The sequence below is a fragment of the Orcinus orca genome, chromosome 2 (genome assembly GCF_937001465.1).
Source record: "Orcinus orca chromosome 2, mOrcOrc1.1, whole genome shotgun sequence".
In the NCBI taxonomy this organism is placed as follows: Eukaryota; Metazoa; Chordata; class Mammalia; order Artiodactyla; family Delphinidae; genus Orcinus; species Orcinus orca.
Window position 1 is genome coordinate 96264777 of NC_064560.1, and position 25316 is coordinate 96290092.

Genomic DNA, 25316 nt, shown 5'->3' on the forward strand with positions numbered 1-25316 from the left:
GGGCACATGGGCTCAGTAGTTGTGGCTCGTGGGCTCTAGAGCACCAGCTCAGTAGTTGTGGCGCACGGGCTTAGTTGCTCTGTAGCATGTGGGATCTTCCCAGACCAGGACTCCAATCCATGTCTCCTGCATTGGCAGGCGGATTCTTAACCACTGCGCCACCAGGGAAGCCCCTCGGTTGACCACTGATTTGTGGTCTGTTTCTTGACTCTCTAGCCTGCTCCAGGGATCAAGTATGTCTTGCCTTACAGGATGCCACAAGGTCTTTTATTTATGCTATTTTATACTAAACCTTTAAATTACATGGTGTTAAGCCCTCCAGCTATGTTCCCCCCACCCCAGTTATTTTGGCTACTCCGAGGCCTTTGTATTTCCATGTAAATTTTACAATCCGTTTGTTGATGTCTTAAAATTGTTTAAAAAAAAAATAACCTTCTGGGATTTTGACTGAGATTGCATTGAACCTTTAGGTCAGTTTGGGGAGGGAATATCTTAAGGTTAAGTCTTCCAATCTGTAAGCATGGTATTCATCCCCGTTTACTTGAGGGTCCATCAGAGTTACGCAAAAACATAAAACCTAGGGCTACCACCTTGTGTGCCAGGAAAGAAAGAACAGTTGGAAAACAGAAAACCTCTGCAAATTTACAACTCTACACAGTTTCTTCACGAGCTTTACACACAATGACTTATATTGATGGATGAATAAAGGCTCAAAAATGCAATGATCAAAAAACAGGCAGATGTCGAACTGAAACCCAGGTACTCTTTTCCCCAATTCAGATTCTAGAGTCTTGGATACTGTACAGCTTGCTGAAAACTAAGAATTAAAGGGAGGTTTGTCAAGAGAGAACAACTGGGGAAGTAGTGTGAGCCCCGCTACAAGACGGCCACCTGCTCCTAGAAGCTAAGTGAGGCTTCCTTCCCTTCCTTGTCCTCAGACAAGCTCACAGTATAGAGGAGAAGGAACCAATAAAAGGTGAAAAGAAATTCAGAGCAAGAAAAAATCCTTCTAGAAAGGCCCCAGCTGGAAAACAGCCAGGAGAAGAAACAGGCAGAGCATACAATGGAAGCTCCACAGAGCACAGCCAAGGGCACACGCATGGCCACCAGGATGCCTGGGAATTTCCAAGAAGGGAAAAGCTAAGGAGGAAGGCGGGCACTCTGATTTCCTTTTGACTCCACAGGGGGGAAAAAAAAAATTGCTTGCCTGAGAAGCTTTAGAAGCTGGTGCCAGTGAATAAATCCACTAATCACTTAAGAAGTCTCTCAATGTATAAAAGCACATTTGGGTTAAGTAGACAAGTCAGTGCTAAAAGTTGCAGTAAGTGGAGGATTCAAGCTCAGAGTAGGATAAATACAAACCACACCAAGATACGGGTTAAGTAAGTCCTTGTTGATCCCAGGGGCCTGGGGATCATTCGTTCAGATCTTAACACCTCAGACACAGAATTCAGGGTCCATTCTGAGGAGGGTCAGCCCATCTGTTTCACTCTGAGTGGGTGATTTTTATGCTCTGTATTTTTCCACATCTCACAGATTATCTACAGTAAACACATTACTTCTGAAATTAAAAAAAGAAATAAATGAGACATGTTAAATGGCTATCGAGGGAGTGTGTTTACTCTCTTGTAGCTCAAAAACCGGCCACGTAAATCCAGGCAATATGGATAAGCGTGGCCAGGCCATGAGGTATATAAAGCACTTGGCCTTGGAAGCGCGGGCTGCTAATAGAGTAGTATTTGACAGCACAGCACACAGAGCTATAAAGTAAAAACCTTCCAGGCTTTACAAAATTGTTTTCCTCCAACCCATCTCTAGGCTTTATGATACCTAAAATGAAAGGATTAGCCTCAAAGTTGTTACCAGGAATCCAAGAATAAGGAAGGGAGACAGAGGTGACATGAAAGCAGAGTCCAAGACCATTTATCACCCAGCCTTTATATTTCACGCTGACTTGCAATTTTTCAAGTGGCAGTTCTCACAGCCTGCCTATGTGTTCCTGTTTCCAAATTCCATCTCCAAACCTGGATCCAGGGCCGTTGATCACAGCCCTCTCACTTGTCCTCCAGCTGAGCTGGAAGCCAAGCAACAGATGACACAACATGAGTCTTTACGGATCAATAGAGTTGTGATAACGAACTTTAGTGTAAAAAGTGCAGTGGATTCCTTTCTGACATTCATCATTTCAGGAGAGCCCAGTCATCACAGGCCCAGTGTTCCTGGCAATGAACCTGATGCCCAGAGCCTGGAGTGACTCGTCCAAGGTCAGGCACCAGTCGGTGACACAGGCTTGCCATCTTGGCTGACCCCTTACCCACTGCTTTTCCCATTATGTCACAAAGACTACCTTCCTCAGAAACTTCAAAGCCTAAAAACTCAATTTATGTCCCCTGAAGAGGAAGCCAGGAATCCTAGCATTTGTTTTTGGCAACTCCATGTTCTAAAAGCACTTAAGAAAAGCTGTCCATTTAGAAAATTCAAACTACAATGTCTTCCAGGAAAAACAGGGCTTGTGTTTAAAAGAAAATAAGGAAGTAAACAGCCTTGTCTGGGGGAGTAGACCCCTAATTCTGTAAAGCTTCATGCAGCTGAGGAAAGCTCTGATGATGCCTTCCAATCCATGCATTAGACCATCCCATTCTGTTTTTGTTTTTGTTTTTTTTTTGGCTGTGCTGCACGGTTTGTGGGATCTTAGCTCCCCAACCAGGGATTGAACCCAGGCCCTCGGCAGTGAGAGTGTGCACTCCTAACACTGGACCACCAGGGAATTCCCTAGCCTGTCCCATTCTTGAAGGCAGAGCCGCCTGTCACTGGGCCTCCCACTGGGCCCATGAGAGGCCTAGGATAAACAGAGCAAAACAGACCACAAAGCCTCACCGCATGCCATGCTGTCTGCATCCCACTGACCCTACTCTGTCCAAACTACGCTTCAGTGCTTTTCAGCTAGTGTCTTACTACTTGACCCTACACAGACATGATGCCCATTTATTAGTCATCGACCTTGGAAATCAACTTCTCCAAAACCAGTTATCAGATTCACGAGATTCTTCAAAATAGACCTTTAAAAACTATAACTGCAGAAAGATCAGTATGCCTTCATTAGGTACAGCATAAAATCATTTACCACTTTAAAATCCTGCTGGTATAACTACATGCAATTAAAGAAAAGACAACTACTTCCGGAGGTCCACTCACACCAGTGTGGATGGATCCCTCTCACTGTGTCTTTTCTCTCCCAAGGATGACTTGCAGTCAGTTCTGCCACTTAGATATCCTGAACTGCAGCAGATGACCTTACAATGCAGAGGGTGACCAAATCATGAAAAGCTCTAACCAGGAATTAAGGTTTTCCCAGGGCAGTGCAAGTACAAGCTTCATTTTGGAAGGATCCAATCAAAAACTCAGGGTCGTATTCAAGCAACCTAATGGAAGGGTGGCCCCTTCTGTGCAAGCCTAGCAGGGACAGAACTGACAGAAGTTCTCAATGGCCAGTCATGGATGTCCACCCCGGCCTTCCCCGTGGCCTCAGCCAAAGGCTTGTTTGACAAACCCAGGCCAAGAGACACATGTGACTGGCTCAGGAGGAAGGGGAACAAAAGGGACTTTGTATAGCCCTGAGTATGCCAACAGATGGCCCAACCCACGTCCTTCGGCCAAATGGAAGCAAGGAGTAGAGACAAATCTCCTTTTCTTAAACAATGCGCGGAGGGAGGCTTACCTACCCCAGTCTCTCTCTGCCTTTTAAAAAAGGTCACAGTCTGCTCACTGGGATGACCTCTAACATGCCCATGGCACATTGTACCTTTAATGAAGCAGAATGTATCTAAACTTCCAAACATACACAAAATGCCTTTTTCAGTGGCACTATTAATGAGCAACAGAAGTGCTTTGCCAAGACTGCAAGCCCCCTCAGGTTCCCAAATTCTGATGATCAAAATCGTGTTGAAATATGGACCATGGTAGGGCCTGCAGGTTCAGGAAAGATGGCCAAGAATGGCCTGTGAGAACTGTCTCGAAACAATGCTATCTTTCTTCTGCATCTTTAACTGCTCAAGAAGACTGTGCATGTTAAATAGCCGGGCAACGTTACTCAACTGAGGCAAAAATTCCTTTCCCAACAGTACTCCCTCAAGAAGGAATGTCACATTGTGCCCAACTCCAAGTGAGAACTTTGGATAGCCACAGCAGAAATTCCAGGTCTTTCTCAGCCATTTCTAAGCATGTTTTGTGTAACATAATCTTTCTCCCTTTGCCTCGTTTTAGGTTTGCCTACTGTGAGCCTGGCTGTGTTCTCAGCACCACGAGTCCAAAGGCAAGTCAGACTGCCCTTGCCCAACTGGATCCCTGTGTAAATCCACAGCAAAGGTGTCCTCTTGTCTCATGGTATGGAGGCCAAGCACGATGCACCTCCCTATTTTTTGAGCACATGAGAGACAATGAATATTTGGTTCCCCAGTGTGGTCTGTGGAGCCATTTTAGCCAGGAAAGTCCTGCTGCACTCACTTTAGACATGAAGAAACCACCAATGGCTACCATCCATTTGGACATTCATTCCTCTTACTCTCACCTGAACTGCAATTTTGAAAGAATTTGAGGAAAGAATGTTAAAGGAATGGCAAATTTTAGCAAACTACACTTAATGACTTGCACTTTTGGATCACCTTTTTTTTTTTTTTCTCAATTTCAAAATATGTTTGCTAAATGGAAGCCTGGCTTCAAGTCATATCCAGGCCATTTCTCTATTCAATTTTTTGTAATAAGTAAAAATAATGTCTCTGGGAGCAGAAAGATCAGACTGCAAATATAAATGTAGGCCCAGGAAAAAATATTGTCATCAAGTTATTCCTAGAATCTTCCATAAAGTCGGCATGGCATGTCTGTAATTCTGTCTTAACAGGTACTAGCAGCAAAGATCCCATCTTGTCTTTCACTGGTCATTTAATCATCAATGACTTAAGAGTCCACTATATTCCATCAACAGATCTCTACTCTGTTTAACAGTAACCTTTACACAGCTCTTTCCAGAGTTTATTAATTCCTTGAATGGTTTTGCTAAATTTCTTTTAACAATCTTTCATGCCCTCCACATACTCCCCCTACTCTTCCTGAAATCTAATGGATCAGTAACGAATATTTATCCATAAGAAACCCTCAACTTTAGGGGGAAAAATAAATCCTCTTAGAAAGTAAGTTCTGCAGAAAACATCTCACCAGGTGTTGGGGATCATTTGACACCAGGACCTATCTTGGATTCCTGTGACATATATTCAGACACAGGTCAGAGTTGTGGCCATCCCAGCTCTCCAGTATAGAGCCAGCAACACAGAAGCACATCTAAAAAAATTTTTTCAGGCAGATTAAGACATTATCCAATAACTCAACACACTTTCTAACGAAAGCAAGTCCCTCTTACCTGAACTCAAAAATTTTGACCATTGCATATGCTTAATTCCAAAAAACTTGCCAAGTGGCCCTTCTGCCAGGTAGTAAGTAGCCACTAAGAAGGCAAGAAAGGACAGGCATGGTGACAGTGAGAGAGGTGAGCGCTAGCCACAAGGGAGCTTAAAAGACTCAAAGATTCAGCACTAAAACTGCACAAGAGGTTTGGGGACCTGCTTTGCAGGATTCAACAGTTCTACTCAAATCACTTACTGGTGTACCACAGTAGTTATAAAATGACGATGATTCTGAATTATCAGGAAAAATGTTGTTCTAGCACACTCTTTGAAACAAAGAAATACAAGAAATATTTAGATAGATTTCCAGAGTGTTTTAAATGAATTAAGTTCAAGAGCTTTCAATTGTAAGAAACTGTTCTCTGAAAAGTTTACACAATGTGAAATACCTCATTCCACAATGAAGCTGGATAAAAGGGGGATGCTTGTTTGAGACAGCTTGCTGGTTTCATGTTCAATAGTTAGCCCTTCACAGTAGTTTTACCCAGTATTACCGCTTCTCATTATCCCAGCTCCTTGGAAAGCCAAAGACGCCTTTCATTCACCTCAACCACGCAGGGTTTGTGCACGAGCTTGTAAGAAATTTCAAATAGTTACTGAGGGTATAAAAAATAAATAGCCTGTTTTAATGACCTCAAAGACATAGTCTTCTTAACGTAAATCTCACAGGTCAGTGGGTGGTGCTAGGGGCTGCTCCACTGTGCCGAAAAAATGCAAACAAAATCATAAATGTACACGAGAGACATTAAGAAAAGCAAATTCAGGCTAGATAGAAGAACCAGAGCATTTACTTTAAAAACAAAAATCTAATTCTTACTTACATTTACAACAGGTATAAAATTCTACACTTTTAATTTCTCAATTAAGACACAAAGCTTAGGATGTCCAAGTTTCAAATAGCAAGCCATCAGTTCTTGGGCATCAGCAGAGAGGGGCCAGGTGCTGTGGAATACAGAGAAGAACCCACAAGCCATCACCAAAAGAAGAACTTATATGTATACCAGGATACCAAGATGCATTCCTTTTCTTACAATTTTCAACAATAAATGTATCTTCTCAATTGAGTAGCTTAAGGTTATATTAAGCTGACTGTAGGGTCTCTTGGCATAAAACCATCCTCAGGAGAAAAAAAAATCATACTGTAATGAGGCTCTTGCTATCCCGAAGTGACCCAAGGCTAGTTGAGTTCTGGGTGGCTGCAACTTAAGGACAGAACTCCGTGGAACCATTTACAAAGGTCATCAACCCAAAGATACAGCTGGACCTGGAAACAGATTTCTTCCTATCTAAGGAAGCAGGAACCATCAATTCATAGCACGGCACTTCCAGAAGGAACTGAGAAAAACACCAGTAGGCATACAAGTCACCCAGAGATGTTCTAAACGGCCATCCTAACAACCTAATTAAAGATCCACCCATGGAGCCTAATTTTCACCTCCATAGGTTTAATCTTCTTGAATCAAGTACTACGATCTCCAATAGAAAACAAAGTAACCCTCACTGTCGATGCCCAGATATTTTGGGAAAGGAGCAGCAGAGGAAACACAAGGGCACTAATACCATCCACACTCACAAGTACACCAGAAGCCCTCCATCCTCGTTGGCACTCATTCACTCACCCACCACACCGCCAATGAACTTTTACTGAATCCCTAGTATGCATCAGGTATGCCCTAGACACAGGGGATGCAGGCATAAGTAAAAGTAGGGTCTCATTTTTGTAAACAAAAATTCCAGCACACTGAGGCAAGTGCAATAATAGTCAGACACTAGCGGAAAATCATAGCCCAAAGGAGGAGCAAATCACCTGCATGTGAACAGCCAGAGGCTGCTTCACATCACAGGGAAGAGAGGCAGGAATAATGAAAGTAGAGCACAAAGAATCTTTCTTCTTTGGCTACAGAACATAGTTCATTTTACAGGTTAAGTATATTTAAATGAAACATTAGTGTGTGTGTATGTGTACTCGACAATAAAAGGCAAAACAACTAAAACTTAGTCATAATGCATAGAGGTGATTCACATAATTTTTAAAAATTAGATTATGCAAATCATAGCCCAATCCTCAAGAGGGAAGGCATTGGTAAACTAAAGATATAAATGTATAGGATCAGTATTCCATCACCAGGAACAATCAAGCAGTGATCACATCACATGACCATATGGGGGCGGAGCTTCTCAAACCTTAATATGCACACGCATCACCTGGGGACCTCGTTAAACAGTAGGTTCTGATGCTGGAAGGTGGGGTGGAGCCTGAGAGGAGGCATTTCTAATAAGCTCCCAGGTGATGCAGATGCAGCTGGACCCATGGCCCACTCCGAGCAGTGAGGGTGAGGAGGGTCAGTGATGCTCAGTCCTTACTGAGCATCCCAGACTCACAGGGGACTCTCTAACAAGGCAAACTCCCATCCTCATCTGAAACCTAGTGAGCCAGAATCTTAGAAGATGGGGTTCCCTGTAATTTCTCTCTAAGCTGTACATGTGGTTCTCGGGTACCACCAGACTTGTGAACCACAGTCATGTAGACCTGAGAAGTAAGCCTCCCATATACCTCACCCCAGGAAACGGGGCAGTTCTCTCTGTACATAGATAACACCAGCAACTGTGGAAGACATCCATAGGGATAGTCAGTCAGGAAGAGGAGGCCCAGCTAAGCTGGCCAGGCTGGTCAACTTGACCATGGTGATGCCTGGAATCACAGCCTCCATAGGCCTGACATCTGTGGTAGGATCTATCTTGACCCTTTTCATCCACTGTAATTGCTTTCCAAAGCTAGTGCTTAGATCATTATCATCGTCTGTTTAGCTTCATAAAACACACAAAAGAGGAAAAGGACTTATTTTTTTAAACCTAAAAATTATAGATAAGGGGTCATCCATGATGAAAGAATGGAAAGAAGCCAAAAGACAAACATGCAATTAACCAGCCCGATGCCTCCAGGCTCCAATCTTGAAAGGGCTCCCCAGCCACACACACCCCCTCACTGCAAAGTACAATTTTGGTAATAAAAGGGATTAAGTGGAATGTGGTCCTTCAGGGCTTTCACACACAAAATGGCTTCTGGAAAAAGGAAAAGTAATAATAGTTTACCCTCTGCAGTGGAATAGGTGATAGAGCTGTGTCCGTCTGAAACCCCAGCATTTCATATTTCTCTACGTCCACTTTCTATTTAAGGAGGCACTTCAAGTTCTGTTCCATGCATTCAGCCTCTTGCTCCCGATTTGTACTCATCTCATTAAAAGTTGTAAGCCCTGATCCCCTTCTCACCCTTGCTTACCCTGGCAGAGGGCAGGAAAATTTTCAACTGGGAAGTCTCACTTTACCACTAAATTTAGGAAAGCCCCCTATGGGAATGGCATTTCCAAGACTGCTTCCATACCTTGACAATTGTAAGTTGAAAACAACCGAAATGTCCATCAACAGATGAATGAATAAAGAAGATGTGGTATATACCTCACACCAGTCTGAATGGCCATCATTAAATAGTCTAAAAATAACAAATGCTAGAGAGCATGTGGAGAAAAGGGAACCGTCCTACACTGTTGCTGAGAATGTAAACTGGCGCAGCCACTATGGAAAACAGTATGGAGGTTCCTCAAAAAACTAAAAATAGAGTTGCCCTATGATCCAGCAATCCCACTCCTGGGCATATATCCAGACAAAACGATAATCCAAAAAGATACATGCACCCCTATGGCAGCACTGTTCACAAAAGCCAAGATGTGGAAACAACCTAAATATCCATCGACAGATGAATGGATAAGAAAGATGTGGTACATATACACAATGGAATACTATCCAGCCATAAAAAAGAACAAAATAATGCCATTTGCAGCAACATGGATGCAACTAGAGACTATCATATTAAATGAAGTAAGTCAGAAAGAGAATGACAAATACCATATGGTATCACTCCTACGTGGAATCTAAAATATGACACAAATGAACTTATCTACAAAACAGAAACAGACTCACAGACACAAAGAACAGATTTCTGGTTGCCGGGGTTGTGGGGAGAGGTGGATTGGGAGTTTGGGGTTAGCAGATGCAAACTATTATACACAGAATGGATAAACAACAAGGTCGTACTGTATAGCACAGGGAACTATACTCAATATCCCATGATAAGCCATAAAGGAAAAGAACATGAAAAATAATGTGTGTATATATATACTTTTTAAGACATGGTGTATATATATATACAATGGAATACTACTCAGCCATAAAAAGGAAAGAAATTTTGCCATTTGCGGCAACATAGATAGACTTGGAGGGCGTTACGCTAATGAAGTAAGTTAGACAAAGACAAATGCTGTATATCACTTATATGTAGAATCTAAAAAATATAACAAACTAGTGAATAAAACAAAAAAGTAGACTCACGGACACAGAGAACAAACTAGTGGTTACCAGTGGTGGTGGGGGCAAGGTGCACTGCAGAGGTTGGGGGGAGGGTCATTACGGGATTATATGAAATCGTGTGCGTGAAACTTCGGAAAACTGTAAAGCCCTACAGAATTTAAAGAATCTCTCATGCAATTAAAAAAAAAGGAAGTGGTGTTGTCAGGGTCAACAAGCAGGCCACGTTCTGCTCCTCTCTACTTAATGCTCTGGGAAGAAATATCCAAAGCTCCCTCAACTATACGTGGATTACGTCACTCAAGGAAAAAGAAGGCGCGGGGGAAGGAGCAGTTTGTAGTTCCTACCATGTGCCACATGCACCAAGTTCATCTCTCTATTCTTGGGTCCTAAGAGGGTAACTGTATAAAGAAATGGATGACTAAATAAATGACTGAAAATAACAGGATGAACAACATCCTGTCCTCCAGGACTTCCGTTTTCTAGCTGGGAGACGAGCCGGCACACTGTAACTCAAGTGCAGTGAAGGAAGTTCAGGCTCAGAAGCTCAGAGTCGCGGCTGGGAGGTGGTGAAGCCCGCGTCTGGACTCAGGTCTTCCAATTCCATGTGGCTGCGCCCTCCTTTACCCCATATTGCCTTCTTGGAAATAGATGTCAACAGCCTTACAGGAACAGAGAGGGAGGAGGGCTCAGCTGGGGGTGGGGTGACTGGGGAAGGCGTCAGGAGGGAGCGGCATCTGAGGCAGGCTCAGAGGAGGAGCTGAGCTGCCTGAATGTCAGGGGCCCACATCACTCGTGCACCTGCCTTTCTGCGAATCTGCTCAGAATCTACTCACCACGTACCTGTATTGAATAAGCATGGGGGTGGGGGGATGGGGAGCAGTGGGACACAGGGCAATGTCTTTTCCAATGTTTGTCTTTTTTCCTCTTCCTTTAAAAAAGTTGTTTAATTCTTATCTGCTAGGACTGGGAAGGAAGGGACAAAAGCCTAGGATAGGAAAGAAATATGGATTTTTCCCCCCAACAAAAAGAATATGCAGTGGGGACAGTCAGAAGTTCCTGAGAATTTTATCCTATCTGTGGAAGCATGACTCTTAAAATGGAGAATCATCCAGAAAATCTCCTATGGAGCCTGAACCTCTGCCATGTAATGATTTTTCCTTCTTACGGGAATAAAGGTTAACAAAGTGCAGCCTTTTTTCTAAATCAGGTCACAAGGTCCTTTTCACAGTCAGATATCTGCTCTGAGAATTAACATGTACAAATCCCCTGCTTGAATGGACATCTCCCTAATCCACTTCTGGAGAGGCTCATGCTTTTGTTTAAAACCCCCAAGACCCTGCCAGCTGAGGTCCAGCCATAAGCAGAGGCTGTAATTCAATTTTGCCAAGAGCCTGGGACTTGAGCCCTAGGGAGGGTCAGCCCCGAATGAAGGCTCCAGGGCCGGGCAACCCCCCCGGCCACGCCCACCCCAACTCTGAGGGAACACACCAGCTCAGGGGTCTCAGGACCCCTGGGATAACTGAAGATGCTAAAAGCACTGAGGATAAAAGTGCACGTGACACCTACTGGCTGGTCTGCTTTCCTCTGGCCTCCTACCATTTGTCTTCCTGGCAATAAAGGAATGGCAGCATCACCCTGACGGGGGTGGGGAGGGCTAATTTAGACAGATCTAAAAACAGCCTTCCTCACCAGCATGCTCTCTTCTTGTAGACAAGGAGCTTCAGTGCTGTTTCCTTGCATCAGACTTGGCCCACCTTGTGATGGACCAGCTTATTACCTGGGAGAGTAAGAGGGGCGACGCTGTGTAGATTTGGGAGAAATTTTTGTAAGGTAAGCTTAGAACAGATTCACTCCTGACAATAACATGCTCAAATTCATCCTATACTTGTTTTTAAAAAAAAAAAAAAAAAAATACCAAGGGAGGATGGCAAGACAGTAACTTACTGCACGATTATTATGAGCCAGGCGTGGGGACAGATGCTTCACCTGCATTACCTTGTTTAGTGCCCTTCTCACAGCAACCCTACCAGGTGGGTGGGTTACCAGCATTTTACAGATGAGGAAAATGAAACTCAGGAGCTTTCTAACTGGCCTGCACTCACGCAGCCATTAGATGGTGACGCAACATTTGAACCCAGATCTGGGTGACGAGTGTCGGGCAGCGTGGCTCTGCCGTTTCTGTCACAGTTGAAGATTCTCAGATGAGAGTTTACCGTCTGCTGAGCTACCAGTGCTGCAGCTGGCCAACAGCTGCTCAGGAACCAGACTTCCCAGATCGTGAGTTATACCCATTAACTGGCTCTCCAGCTACAAACATCCTAACCCAGTGTTCCAAAGAAGGCAGAAGGGAACACACAGGCAAATGCAAGGAGTTATTTCCAGATTTCCAATCCTTCTTCCAGACCAACAGGAAGGCTGCACCAGCACTCTGAGTGCTCCAATGTAACACAGTTAGAAGGTGGCCAGAACATCATGCTGGGCTATTGCACTTTCCAAAGCACCACCTCAGATCACCTGCCAAGGGTCATCACAGACTGCAGAACTGACAAAGTTCTCTGTGATTACAACAATTCCACCATAACAAAAGGCAATTATTTGGGATAGATCAATGCAAAATAAAACCTGGGCTTCCCTGGTGGCACAGTGGTTGAGAGTCCGCCTGCCGATGCAGGGGACATGGGTTCGTGCCCCGGTCCGGGAAGATCCCACATGCCGCGGAGCGGCTGGGCCCGTGAGTCACGGCCGCTGAGCCTGCGCGTCCGGAGCCTGTGCTCCGCAATGTGAGAGGCCGCAACACTGAGAGGCCCGCGTACAGCAAAAAAATAAATAAATAAAAATATAAATAAATAAATAAAACCTTATTTGCACATTTTCATTTATGAATTTCACAATTTTTGGAAATTTCACAATTTAGAATTTCTGGAAGCAATGGAGGAAAATGTTTGGAAAAAATTACAAAAGGAGAGTTATATACTGAAGAAGTAATTACTTTTAAAACAGAGATGGGACTTCCCTGGTGGTGCAGTGGTTAAGAATATGCCTGCCAGTGCAGGGGACAGGGGTTCGAGCCCTGGTCCGGGAAAATCCCACATGCGGTAGAGCAACTGAGCCCGTGGGCCACAACTACTGAGCCTGCGCTCTAGAGCCCGCGAGCCACAACTCCTGAGCGCGCAAGCCACAACTCCTGAAGCCCACATGCCTAGAGCCTGTGCTCTGAAACAAAAAGAAGCCACGACAATGAGAAGCCTGTGCACCGCAACGAAGAGTAACCCCCGCTCGCCGCAACTAGAGAAAGCCTATGCGCTTTGATCCAACGTGGCCAAAAATAAATAAATAAATTTATTTTTAAAATGAAGTAAGATAAAAAAATAAAACAGAGGATATCTCCAGATAGCAGGATTATGAGGGCAATTGTATTTTCTTTTACTGATCTGAATTTTCTAATGTATCTGTAATAGGACAAATTACCTACATAGTAAGTAAAAGTTGAAAGATGCATTTGGATAACTTAGCTTGCTCATAAAATGACCATGTGTTAGACATATAGCCATTTATTGAAATATATACATATATACCAGAAATTAAGGGGAAAACAAATTCCCCACCAACACAGCTTTCCCCTAGCCCAGTTCTCAGAGTCTGGTTATTTATTTCCCCCTCATGAAATGAGGCTTCATCGGCCTTGAAGTACATTCCTGAACAAGAACACAGGATACACTCTCAACTGATGATGAAGACCCCACTTTCTAGCAGAAAGGAGAAGTGAGGCTCCCAGTGTCATAAAGCTCCAAGCACTACAGGGTTAAAGCCAAGGGTGGTAATCACCCCAAAGTAACCTGACATCCATCTAGAAGTCGGGCAGTTGGCAGCCGCGACCCATCTCTTACAAGGCCACTGTTATCACTGTGTTGTCTTAGATTCTGGACTTGTCTACGTGGCATCCGTCATCACAGGGTCAACTCCATTAACTATTTTCCTCTTTTCCATATTCTTGATGCTTTGGCCTTTGGGGCTTTACAACCCTCGGGGGAGACCACCCCTCCCAGGGCCAGCCACTTCTTAGAAGACAGCGAAGTCTCAGCCAGGAGCATGGCTCATATACAAGCCAACCAATCCACAGTCTATATCCGCCCCCGTCACTTCCTTTATCCAACTCTCACACACCAAGGGGGCCAGGTACCAGGAACCTAGAGACCACCCCTATTGCCCAAAGCCCACCAGGATTATTCCAACTAGCCAGTTTGAAACTGTTCACTCTGCCCTGCCTTGCTTTTCCCGTGGAAACCCCGATAAAGGCTCTGGCCAAGGCTTTCTCCTCCCTCCTGTCTTCTGCCTCCTGACCACCCTGACGCCTCCTAGGTGGCGTGGTCCCTCTTAGGAAATTCTCGTAACAAAAATCATCTTTCAATGGACTTGGCCTCTCCATGTCATCATGCCTCTGTAAGTTAGGACCCAGGAACAGAACAGCCATCCATCAACCCTGGGCAATGAGAAAAAGCCTCCAAGCAGAAACTCAGCAACCATCGCTAAGCCCATGTGCTTGAGGTCACGGAAGAGAGCAGTTCCTAGGAGCCAGAATCTACTGATACAACCTTGGTTACTGGGTACATCCTGGGTCCTTTCAGTCCCGCCTGAAGCCATGTTACTATCAGAACAGCGCAGAGACAGGGGTTCCTGAGGCAGATGGTCAAATGAGAGACGACATATCAGAGAGAGGGGAACAACCCACGTACCCTAACAGGCTGTAGAGTAGCTAGTATTTCAAGTCAGCACAGAATTCCAAGTCACAAGGGGAAAAAGATAAAATTATGATACTTATCTACTACTTCTTAAGAGGGAAAGTTTATAATGTACTTCAGACATTTGCAAGAAAAGCAGAATAGTTTCGCCTGTAACTGGGGGAAACGTCAATTATTTAGCTAACTTGCTCATACTGAATTCCTCTTTCCTGGAAGACACCGAAGTAAATGAGGCACCACTGCTTTTTCAGCATCTTAGTTTTCATTCGTTCTAGCTCTTCTCAAAACCTTATTCTTCACATTTCCTGGACATCTTAGCCCTCGTCCATCAACCTCAGCTTCCCTTCCCATACTCTCCCCAACACCTATTCCCCAACACGACCACCACCAGACCACATTTATCTAGCATTTCAGCATTAGCCGCAGAGGACTCAATGTGAAAAAGGTGATGCGTACCTGGCCAAAGCCCCTTCCTCAAGCAAAAATTCCATAGGTAGAAAAGCAAGTGACATCTATCAGTGTCTTTAAAACTTAAGAACATACACAACTCTAAGAAGTTTTTGCTGATACCAAGGCACAGGATAAGGAATTACATTATTAACATTCTTTGGGGGAAGATGGAATGTCTCCAAATCTAGTTGTCCTAAGGCTGCCTATAATTTTTACTTAAATTCAGGCATAAGCACAACCTCTGGGAATATATGGCCAGACATATTTATTTTTCCAGCCAGCTGTCTCTGGGACGTGGTGAAGGCCTGCCGTCACAATACCTCTGATGACATGGACAAATGTGTCCCAAGTCATGCAGAGATAACCCCACAAATAAGTTCAGGCATTACAACTACCCAGAACAAATCAAAACACTATTTGAGGAAAAAAATGAATCCACAAATCAGTTTAATCTTTATAACACTCCCTTTAAAAGAAAGGCCACATCCTTGAGGTCAGGGGCTGTGTCATACCCCTGTATATGTTCCCCCCAAATTTTAGCAGCATACTAGGTAGGAGAGTCAAGATGTACTGTTACTCATGAGTATTTGTGATCATGTATTATATTTCATTTTTAAAAGTACCTTTCCCCTATTTTATATTTCATTTTCCTGTCCCTAAAATAGATTGCATGTGGTCATGTTGTTTGCTTCCTAATAAGAAGTGGGAACAACAGCTCTAGGGGTCAGCAAGGTCAAATGTCCAATATGAAACAGTTCATAAAGTAGAAGTTTGAGAAGCTTAAATCAAGGTAATACTGGCCACAATCAAACTGAAAATGTCCAGAGCTCTAAACAGCACATCTTTCCCATATGGCAACCTCCTGAGTCTTGAGCATCACATCTACAAGGAATCCCATCATCCCATAATGGTCCAGGAGCAACCACCTAGGTCTTAGGAATCCCATAATCAGTCCGGGAGCTTTCAGGTCCGATATGCAAACATCATGCAAGCCGACCAAACCCAGGCAGCCCAATGTCAGAAGAGAAGAGATTGTCAGAAGAGAAATGCAGTGACAGCAGCCTGGACAATCATCTTTTGCGTTTAGAGAACTGTCAAGCACATGCAGAGAAGAGATTTCTCCACATCTTCATCCATCTTTTCTGCTCTTAGATAACTAGGAGGCAGCCAGGACAGCCAGATGTAGTCAAAGGGACCTCAGTGTTCACAGGCTCTTGTACTTCTGTCTCCAGGGTAGACCTTACTCTTGCCGCAAGGGCAGAGATGATGCTCTGTTCCTACCTCAGGCAAGTTGTTCCTCTCTGTGGGCTCTGAGGACATCAGCCCTCCCACCTACATTCAGGAGCACACCCTGAAGAGAACAAGGGTGCCCGCTTCAGGAAGTCCCATGTACAAAAAGCACTTGCAAACCAGACGTAACTTTAAAGGAGGAGGTGGTCCTCTCTAAATGCTCACCTCCTCTGCGACACGTAGATTAAGTTATACAAGCTCAACGCCACATTAACCAAAGGGTCAAAGCTAAGGTCACCAGTGTGGGGACAAAACGACATCATGCACTTCCTGATGTGATACACCCAGAAAGATGCAAAACATCATTTTTAAGCATTCTGACAGAAACTCATCCAATCATGAGGAATCTCCTAGTAAGGAATTATCGTACAAATCCAAATTGCTAGGATGTAACGGACATATTTTAAGAGTATAAGGCAATGTCATCAGAGACAAAGAAAAAAGGCAGAGGGACCATTCCCAGTTAAGGGGATGCCAGAGACGTGACAACTGAATAAAATGTGCATGATCCTGGATGGAATCCTAGGTCAGGGGAAGAATGGCTGTACAGGACGTTATTGTCATAAGTGGCAAAATTTGGGTATGAATTGTATATTCAATAATAGTAAGTCAATGTCGTTTGTCCTGTTTTTACTAATTGAACTGTAATTACAAAGAGGAATGTCCTTGTTCTTAGGAAAGACATGCTGAAGCTATTTAGGGGTCAAGTGGCATGACGTGTGTAACTTCCAAACACTTCGAAAAAGATAATATGCAATGGAGAACGATAAAGCAAACGTGGCAAAATATTCATAATTGATGAATTAAGCTTAGGCTATATAGGAGTTCTTTGTATTCTGGCAACTTTTCTCTATGTCTGAGATTATTTTAAAATAAAGTCTTTTAAAATGAATTCAAATGCAACTTGCAAAGCATTTCGAAATCACAGTAACATCGGCTGAATAAGGCAAGGCCCCCACTGCATAGTAAACTCACCTGTCACCATCTGCTCACCCACAGACCCAGGTGACCGTGCCCCCTCTTCCACCTCCAAGTCAACACCTGGCCGAGCTCAGCCATTCAGATTCATCCCCCAGGAATCAGAAATTGAGACACACAGACTGAGCCAGGAAGCTGTGAGGCGCTGAGCAGAACAGAGGGAAGCTTCAGGTATGAGGTCTCCATAGGAAGTGTGGACAAAAGAGCAGATCTGGTCTATGATAAGGAGGAATGTGGTGGCACTGGACAGAAACATCCCAGAGCTGCTTCTCAGAGCATGGACGAGTGCATTGGTGGGTACCTCTCGGGTACACACCAAGTCCTCAATAAAGGTTGGCGGAGCTGTACTGAACAGCTCCACAGACCGCACCCGCTTCATTTCAGCCACCTCACCTGTGTCTCTGTTCCTTGGCACAGAAGCCTTGACAAGAACAGACTACCAATACAACGGGATTAAGAGTCACCACGAACTCCTACCCACAAAGGTAACATGGAGAGCGCAGCCACCCACCCCTTGCTCCCATGCTGCTGCCCCATTTCCCCATAGGAAAGGGTGGCTCCTCTGTGCTCCTCATGCCCACCGCCTCTTATCCAGGGACAGACTGCCTGCAGTGAAGAGTACAGCCTGTGACAGAGACCACTCAACCTCTGTCAGGCATAATGCAATGTGGCCAACAACGGGACGGAAAAGACTTGGGCCCTGACCAGTCGGGAAACATGGATCCTTGGGCTGACTTGCGCCACTAACCTCCATGCAAACCTGATAAATTACCACACTCGTCTGACCTGTGTGTAGATAGAATAATGGTACCCAAAGTTGTCTATGTCCTCATCTCCAGAACCTATGCATATGCTACATTACGTGGCAAAATGGACTTTGCATATGGGATTAATTTCAGAAACCTGAGATAGAGAGTTTGCCTAGATTATCCAGGTGGGTCCTTAAAAGCAGAGAACCTTTCCCAGCTGTGGTCAGAGGGAGATTACAATGTAGCTGGATTTGAAGATGGAGGAAACCAGCCAAGGAAAGCGGGTGGCCTCTAGAACCTGGAAAAGGCAAAGAGATGGATTCTCCTCTAGAGCCCCCAGAAGGAACAGAGCCCTTGATGCTAGCTCCTCGAGACTCGTATCAGGCTTCTCATCTACAGAATCATAAGATAAAACAGATTTATGGTATTTTAAGTCACTGTGTTTGCAGTCATCTGTGTCAGCGGCAATATAAAACTAATTCAGACCTTATTTCCCTCATCTGGAAATGAGTAGGTTTTCATCCTTTCTGAGAAGTGGGATTAGTGGAGCCTACAGTCCACCTCTTAAACTCCTAGAAGCCCCTGGGGCACCCCTGGAAAAAGCTTGGCCCTGGACCATGAGATCTCTAAAGGTAAGTAATTCACAAAACCAACGACCTCCATGTCAGACTGAACTCATTTAGTGTCATCTGCCCTTGTTTTGGACAGTACTTTGCCACCACAGCTCTTTCTTTTTTTAGTAATAAAAATGTCTCCCAAGTTCCTAAGTAACTGGCAAACCCCAGGGACCCAGAACACCAGCATCCGCATCGCATCCACTTCATCCGTGGACACTCCTCCAGCAGCCACGCCCACCCCGGAGGGCTTTCGCGCTGCCTCTGGTCCAGGAGTGAAGTCACGGACCCCTTCCAGATTTCTGAGTCATGCTCACCACTGCAAGTCCAAGCAGCAGCAGGTGGATTGGGACCTCAAGGCAGCAAAGCCCAAACCCAGCCCTGGAAATTCAGCTGCTGCACAAGGATCACCCCCTGCCCTCCTCCCTAACATATTCCCCATGCAACTGCCCTTCCGTCTCCTGGGAGCCATGCAGCTGGCCAAAGGACACACTGCCAAGTGGGTTCAGTGATGCGCTCCAGCTACATCATGGGAGCTACTTAACTGACTGCCTCTGCTCTCAGGAGGACGTCTGAGGGTATTTTGTTTACCACTGAAATATTTCCATCGAAAAAAACATCTGGGGAAAACAGCTACTGTCCTAACTATGATTCAGTCTCGCTCATAAGGCCCATGTCGAACCCCGTGGCTGTTAAGATGGTAGGTTTTGGGGCAGAGACTATTTGGAGCTTCCACTTCTTCCTTCTGTCAACAGCTGGAGAGTGTGTGTGCCCCGTGCAAGTGCAGTTCCAGGGGCAAGAAGTCAAAGCCAACCAAGACAGACCCAGGAGAAAAGAGCTGTCATTCCTTTTGACAATCTTCGTTGCATCTACTCAAAACTGAAGCCCACCAGATGGGCTGCCCAGGAGAGCTATCCAGAGATAGAGAGCATCACCTCTAAAGCAAAGAGTATTTAGGTACCAGGGACTTGTACTGGAAATGGTTCTGGCCCAAAAGGGAGTCTGTCCTAAGCACCAGGGTGCAGGAATCAGCCAGACAGGGTGCCGGCTGCTATACAAAAGGAAAGAAGCCTGTTCTTGGGTGGGAAAACCAGCAAAGCTCACCTACAGGGAATTTTATCAGCCTTTTATCATCCTGTCATCATCCACACTCCTGTTAAATACAAGATCCGCCACAGACGCCTGCTGAGTGACAAAGAGGAACCATGACTGCATTGGAGAAACGTGCCCCTGAAATGTCACAGAGCAATTCTGGGTGCCTGGGAGGCCCCAGCCTCGCATGGCCATCAACAGTAAGTGTGCCAAGGAGCTTCCCTCTGAGCAGGAACAGAGGTGGGGAACTGGAGAAGGAAGTGAGGCCACAGCTGCCTGGGCAGCAAGAAGCCACCTCCAGCCTGACCCACAACTTCCCTCACCCATGTGCTTGAACACACGCTCCTGAGCATCTATCAACACTCGGCACCACTGGGTCTAATCAAGAACGGGAGGGATGCGGAGAAAAGGAGCCCGCAGAGAGGACAGGGTAAGTCCAGAGACGAGGCCTCGAAGGCTGAAACACAGAACCAGAGAGGGCATCCTGGCAAGCCCTGCTAGTTAGACTTTGTTTGAAGCCCTATGAACTCCCAGACCTGCCAGGGCCATATTTTTTTGGAGTCTTCTATATATTTAGCTTTCAAAATGACAAAAATTTAAGATTAACAACATTCTGTACTAGTGACAGACCTCAGGTCATTGGGAACCTAAGTATATCATCTTTTTAAAGGTGAATTTTTATGCTTGGTTTTCTCTATTGCTTCTCTGTTGCCTCAGAAGCTCATTTACTTGAAAGACATATGGCGCCCAGGAAAGTCCAGTACAAATTGTTTGAGGCAGGACTGGGACTTGTGACTCCATATCTTACTTTGTTTAAAATAAACTGCCAGCTTCCTGGGTTCAAATAAATAAGTAAATAAATAAAGGTGAATTTGTAAGGGTGCATATCTTTTGACCTCAAAATTCTACAGAAGCGCCCATATGGTCTATAAATAAATGTTACAAAAATGCTCATTGCAATATTACCCAAAAGAAAAAAACTGGGGAGAGGGAGGGTAAGAAGCCCAGCCAGCAACAGGAGGATGAAAGGTCACGCAACTTAACTGTTACATACTTTTTCCATGAAAAGTTAACAGAAAGAAATAATATGCAGTCTTTCCATATGGAATAGATTTCTTTTTAGCAGGGGATCAATGTCCACGATGTTAGTTTTTAAAATACATTACACAGAACATTATTACACGATATTCATTTTGTTTTTAAAAAATATCCTTTCTCACACACAAAGGGTCATGAGTACGTTATAGAGAGTCCTGCTACCACCTTGAAAATATTGTCCCTTCTCACAAAAACTAAACGATGTCAACAGTATCCTTTACCGTTCTTAAACCAGGTAAGAGCTCTCTGTGAGGAGGAAAAAGGTGTAAAAACTACCAAATCCCCAGTCAGTCATTCCTTTAATTAGAAACCTTGCTTTTCAGGCTTTTCTTTTTTTAATAAAGAGAAACATGCATCTGAGGGTCCCAAGTGAGGAAAAGGGTTGGGATCGGATGTCACCATGGACCCACAATTTCAGACAAGGTAATACAATGGATTAGAACATCCCGGTTTGCTGGGTAGGGGCACTCGGCCATAGGCTGCAGGCAAAATCCTTCTGTGTCCCCCAACCCCAAGTGCCCTGTGAGCAATAGTGGCTCTAAGGCTGGGATATTTTGAATGACAGGGATTGACAGACTCCTGCATTGAAGCAGAGGCAAGAAACAAGGATGGCAAATCACAGAGTATCCGAATACTGTTTATCCCTGCATTTGAAGCGGGGAGGGGCCTGCATCTCCATCCCCTGGCATCCTAAAATTTGTCACATTGTACCAGATGTACTTTAAAAAAAAAAAATTCACAACGAGGGGAGACAGTCCCAAGTCTGGTAACCCTACAGCATGAAACACAGGCCCAAAAGGCTGGACACTTTGGCAAAGACTCTGTGGGGGAAGCTACTCTCTTCCCTTCTAATAAATCGTTTCCTTTTCTTCTTTAATATCAACAGGTTGCAAGTTAGTTTTGTAACGTATCTCTTGAAAATATACTTTTACTTTACAAACAAAAGCTGTTACAGAAAAGTACTTTTTTTAGACACACATTCAACCTCTTCCACCCCATTTGCTCTCTCCCATTACTAAAAACAATTGGAGACCCCAGAGAGGAGGCCTTCTGAAGTTCACAAAAGGCAAGGGAACACCTACCGTCGTGTTTACCTGTGAAGGCCTATAATTACCAGAGACCCATTTGACCACTGTTACCACCACCCTGTTTGCTCAGGGATTCATCAGCAGTACTTAAGTCACTGCTCTTCTGATACACTGGCTTTAGATAAGCCAATGGAAGAAGGAAATTACACTGTTGGGTTCATTTAACAAATGTTTACTGAGCCCAAGGCTGAGCGCTGGGCCCCCGATACAGGCTGGATGAAGCATAATCCCTGTCCTCAAGGGGCTCATTTCTACAGACCAAGAAATTGGCTTCAGACATGGGCAAAGAGCTCAACTGGAGGGAATGCAGCCAGACACAGGGGGAAAGGGGCACTTCAGCCAGTCCTTGAAGACCGCATGGCCAGGATGAGTACGCAGTGCTCCAAGGATATCATATCTAAAACCAAGTAAAACTCACCTCCTTCCTTTCACTGTTGAGGAATCAGGCCCAGAAAACAGAACCCACTAGACATTGGTGCCTGTATGAGAAATTGAGGCCCAGGTAAACATATACGGGCACAAGTTTACTCACTATGGATCTGGGAGGTGAATCCAGTTCCCACCAGCTCCAAATCCTTAACTCTGGATGCAAAAGCCTAAAGAAGTGAAAAGGCGCTGCTTTTAAGATCCAATTCCATGTTTACATGGGTGGGCCCACCCTACCACTCCCGTGGGTAGGGATGCGCACGGACTTAGTAACACTGAGTTTGCAACACACGCCTAATAGTATGGTTCCTGCGTTGCCTAAAACGTGAGAATCAGAGTGCACACCTTGCCTCGGAAGCCTAGTTACATGGATTCAACTTAATTCTGCACCTGGTGAGTGGCTCAGTGTATACACGCACTCAGCATATATATGAAACCAAAATCAAGGAACCTAGTTCAAAACTTAAAACCCATGAATCTCTAGAATTGTGTATCTGATACAGAGTACACAAAATAACCCTGAGCAGAACAAGGTTATTTGGAAATGGTCAGATACAGGAATCCCATAAAGTGGCCAGAAAATGGTCTTCAAAAACAATGCCATCAACCTGACTCCTCACCTTCTGCCTCCAGCTGTGAACCGTCAAGTACTAAGGTGTAGCCCTGACTCTCGGGGTCACAGGCAGCCATTGCAGGCCCCCTAGAGACCTGTTCCCCAGGGAGGCTGGCAGAAGCTAGCGAGGGTGGGGCGAAACGTCAGCCTCCAAAATGTACCCTTCTCTTCCCTGTTCATTTCTGCCCCACATTGGCCAAGCTCCTCCTCTAACTCAAGGGAAGAAAGTGCTACAGAAGCTGACACACAGGGACGCGCCATACCCGGGGGTATGATGAGGGCAAGACGGAAGAAAAGTAACACAAATAATCAGCAAACCACTCTTGCCACCAGCAGTAAAATCCTCTCTCTAGTCATGATCCAGGTGGTAAAAGCAAGAGGAGAAAAGGCCCTGCCCAAGGGCTGACAGACCAGGCCGGATCCTGAGCCTACTTGCTGTGTGACCCCGGGCAAGTTGGTCACCCCTGACCTCAATCTTGTCCTCTGTAAAAAGGTGACTACCTGCCTCGTGAGCCATCGGGAAGGTTAAAGGCACCGGGCCATGTGCCAAGTGCTTTGCCCAAAACCTAGTATGTCGTAAGTGCTCCATCAATGGCCACCAGAACTATTAACTAGTGGAGAATCAATCTGGCTCCTTGTAAAAACTAAACATGACTTCTGAAAGGCTTGACTGCGGCAGTACAGCAATGCTGAGCCGGCAACACCACACCGGCATCTCGAGAGAACACCCCAGGGGCCAATTCACCAGCTGGACTCAAGACGCCCCCTTTGGCATCAGTGCCCTAAGCCCCCCTGCCAGCCCCTCGAACCCTCGCTCTGCCTGCTCTTTCTGTGGTCAGTTCTCCGCTTCCAATATAGTCTCACTTCTCAACAACCCACTTAAAGTGCCACATTAGCCCAGCTGAGGCAGTCTGCTCTTAAACACAAGAAACAGCCTCAGTGTTTTCAGAAATGCTGACGTCAAAATAGGCACACTGCAGAGACCTCACGGGATTCCACCTCAAGAATCTGAAAAGCATCGTATTTAAGGGGGGATTTCATTGACAACACCGCAACACATAATAACAAGGTACGAGCTCACAGACACTGGGGAGGGTAACAGGCTCCCATACTCTCTGGTAGGGCTCGTATTTCAAACCACTCAGCCTCACACAGCTGAGGGAGACAGACCCACCAGAAAAACTCCCGCCGGGTCTCTGGGGGCTTTACAGGCACACACCTCAGGCAGTTCGCCAAGAGTCACACTCGAGGACAAGTCTCAGGGGCGTCAGGATCCTTAGACCTTACTTCTCCAAGTGTGAGCTACAAACCAGCAGCTTCGGCATCGCCTGGACCTTGACAGAAGCACAGGCTCGCAGGCTCCACCCAGACCTACCCCATCGGGGTCTGCAGTTTAACTAGATCCCCAGGGGCCAGTGCTTGAGCGTATTTAGAACAAAGCCGTCTACCCAGACAGGACTGTGATCATTTACTTAGGTTTTCACTTGGTCTTTTTCTTTCTTCATGGAAGTTCCATGAGAGCACAGACTGTGCCAACCTTAGCCACTGGCACACGGTAGTTGATCAGTATTTGTTGAATGAATGAACGGATGAACGGGTGGTCTACCGAGTGACTGAAGAGGCCTATCCTGTGTTAAGTGCAAAGAAAGGTGCAAGCAAGGGCCTGAGAGAGGAAGAGACAGAACACTTGGGGGTAGGGGGAAGGAGTCTCTAACGAGATGGTCAGAGGAGGCCTCTCTACAAGGGGTTTGCAGACTTCCCTGGTTGCCTAGTGGTTAGGATTCCGGGCTTTCACCATGGTGGCCCAGGTTCAATCCCTGGTCGGGGAATATCCCGCAAGCTATGTGGTGCAGCCAAAAAAATAAATAAAAAATAAAAGGGGTTCACACCAGGGGCGGCGTGAGGCTCAGGTGTGATGGATGAGGAGGCCCTGGGGAAGAGGATGTCAGCCGCAAGGATCAGCACCTGCACTTGCCACCATAAAGAGTCTCGGAGGCTTCCCTGGGGGCGCAGTGGTTGAGAGTCCGCCTGCCGATGCAGGGGACACGGGTTTGTGCCCCGGTCCGGGAAGATCCCACATGCGGCGGAGCGGCTGGGCCCGTGAGCCATGGCTGCTGGGCCTGTGCATCCGGAGCCTGTGCTCCACAACGGGAGAGGCCACAGCAGTGAGAGGCCCGCGTACTGCAAAAAAAAAAAAAAAAAAAAAAAAGAGTCTCGGCCTGTAGGCCAGCAGGGATAGAGAATCAAGACTGGTAAGTTGGGCTCTACAAAGCAGCTCTCAGGAGGCAGATTCAGAAGGCCCCCGACCATCTGACCGTTGGGGCAGAAAGGCTGTGTCTGGAGTCACAGCTGCCATCT

At 45.5% G+C, this 25316-nt stretch overlaps 1 protein-coding gene across 1 annotated transcript in view; it reads right to left on the reverse strand.

Moving 5' to 3' along the window:
* Window positions 1-25316, reverse strand: part of TLN2 (talin 2) — a 443787-nt gene that overhangs the window by 335351 nt on the left and 83120 nt on the right. The gene's annotated exons all lie outside the window — the stretch shown is intronic.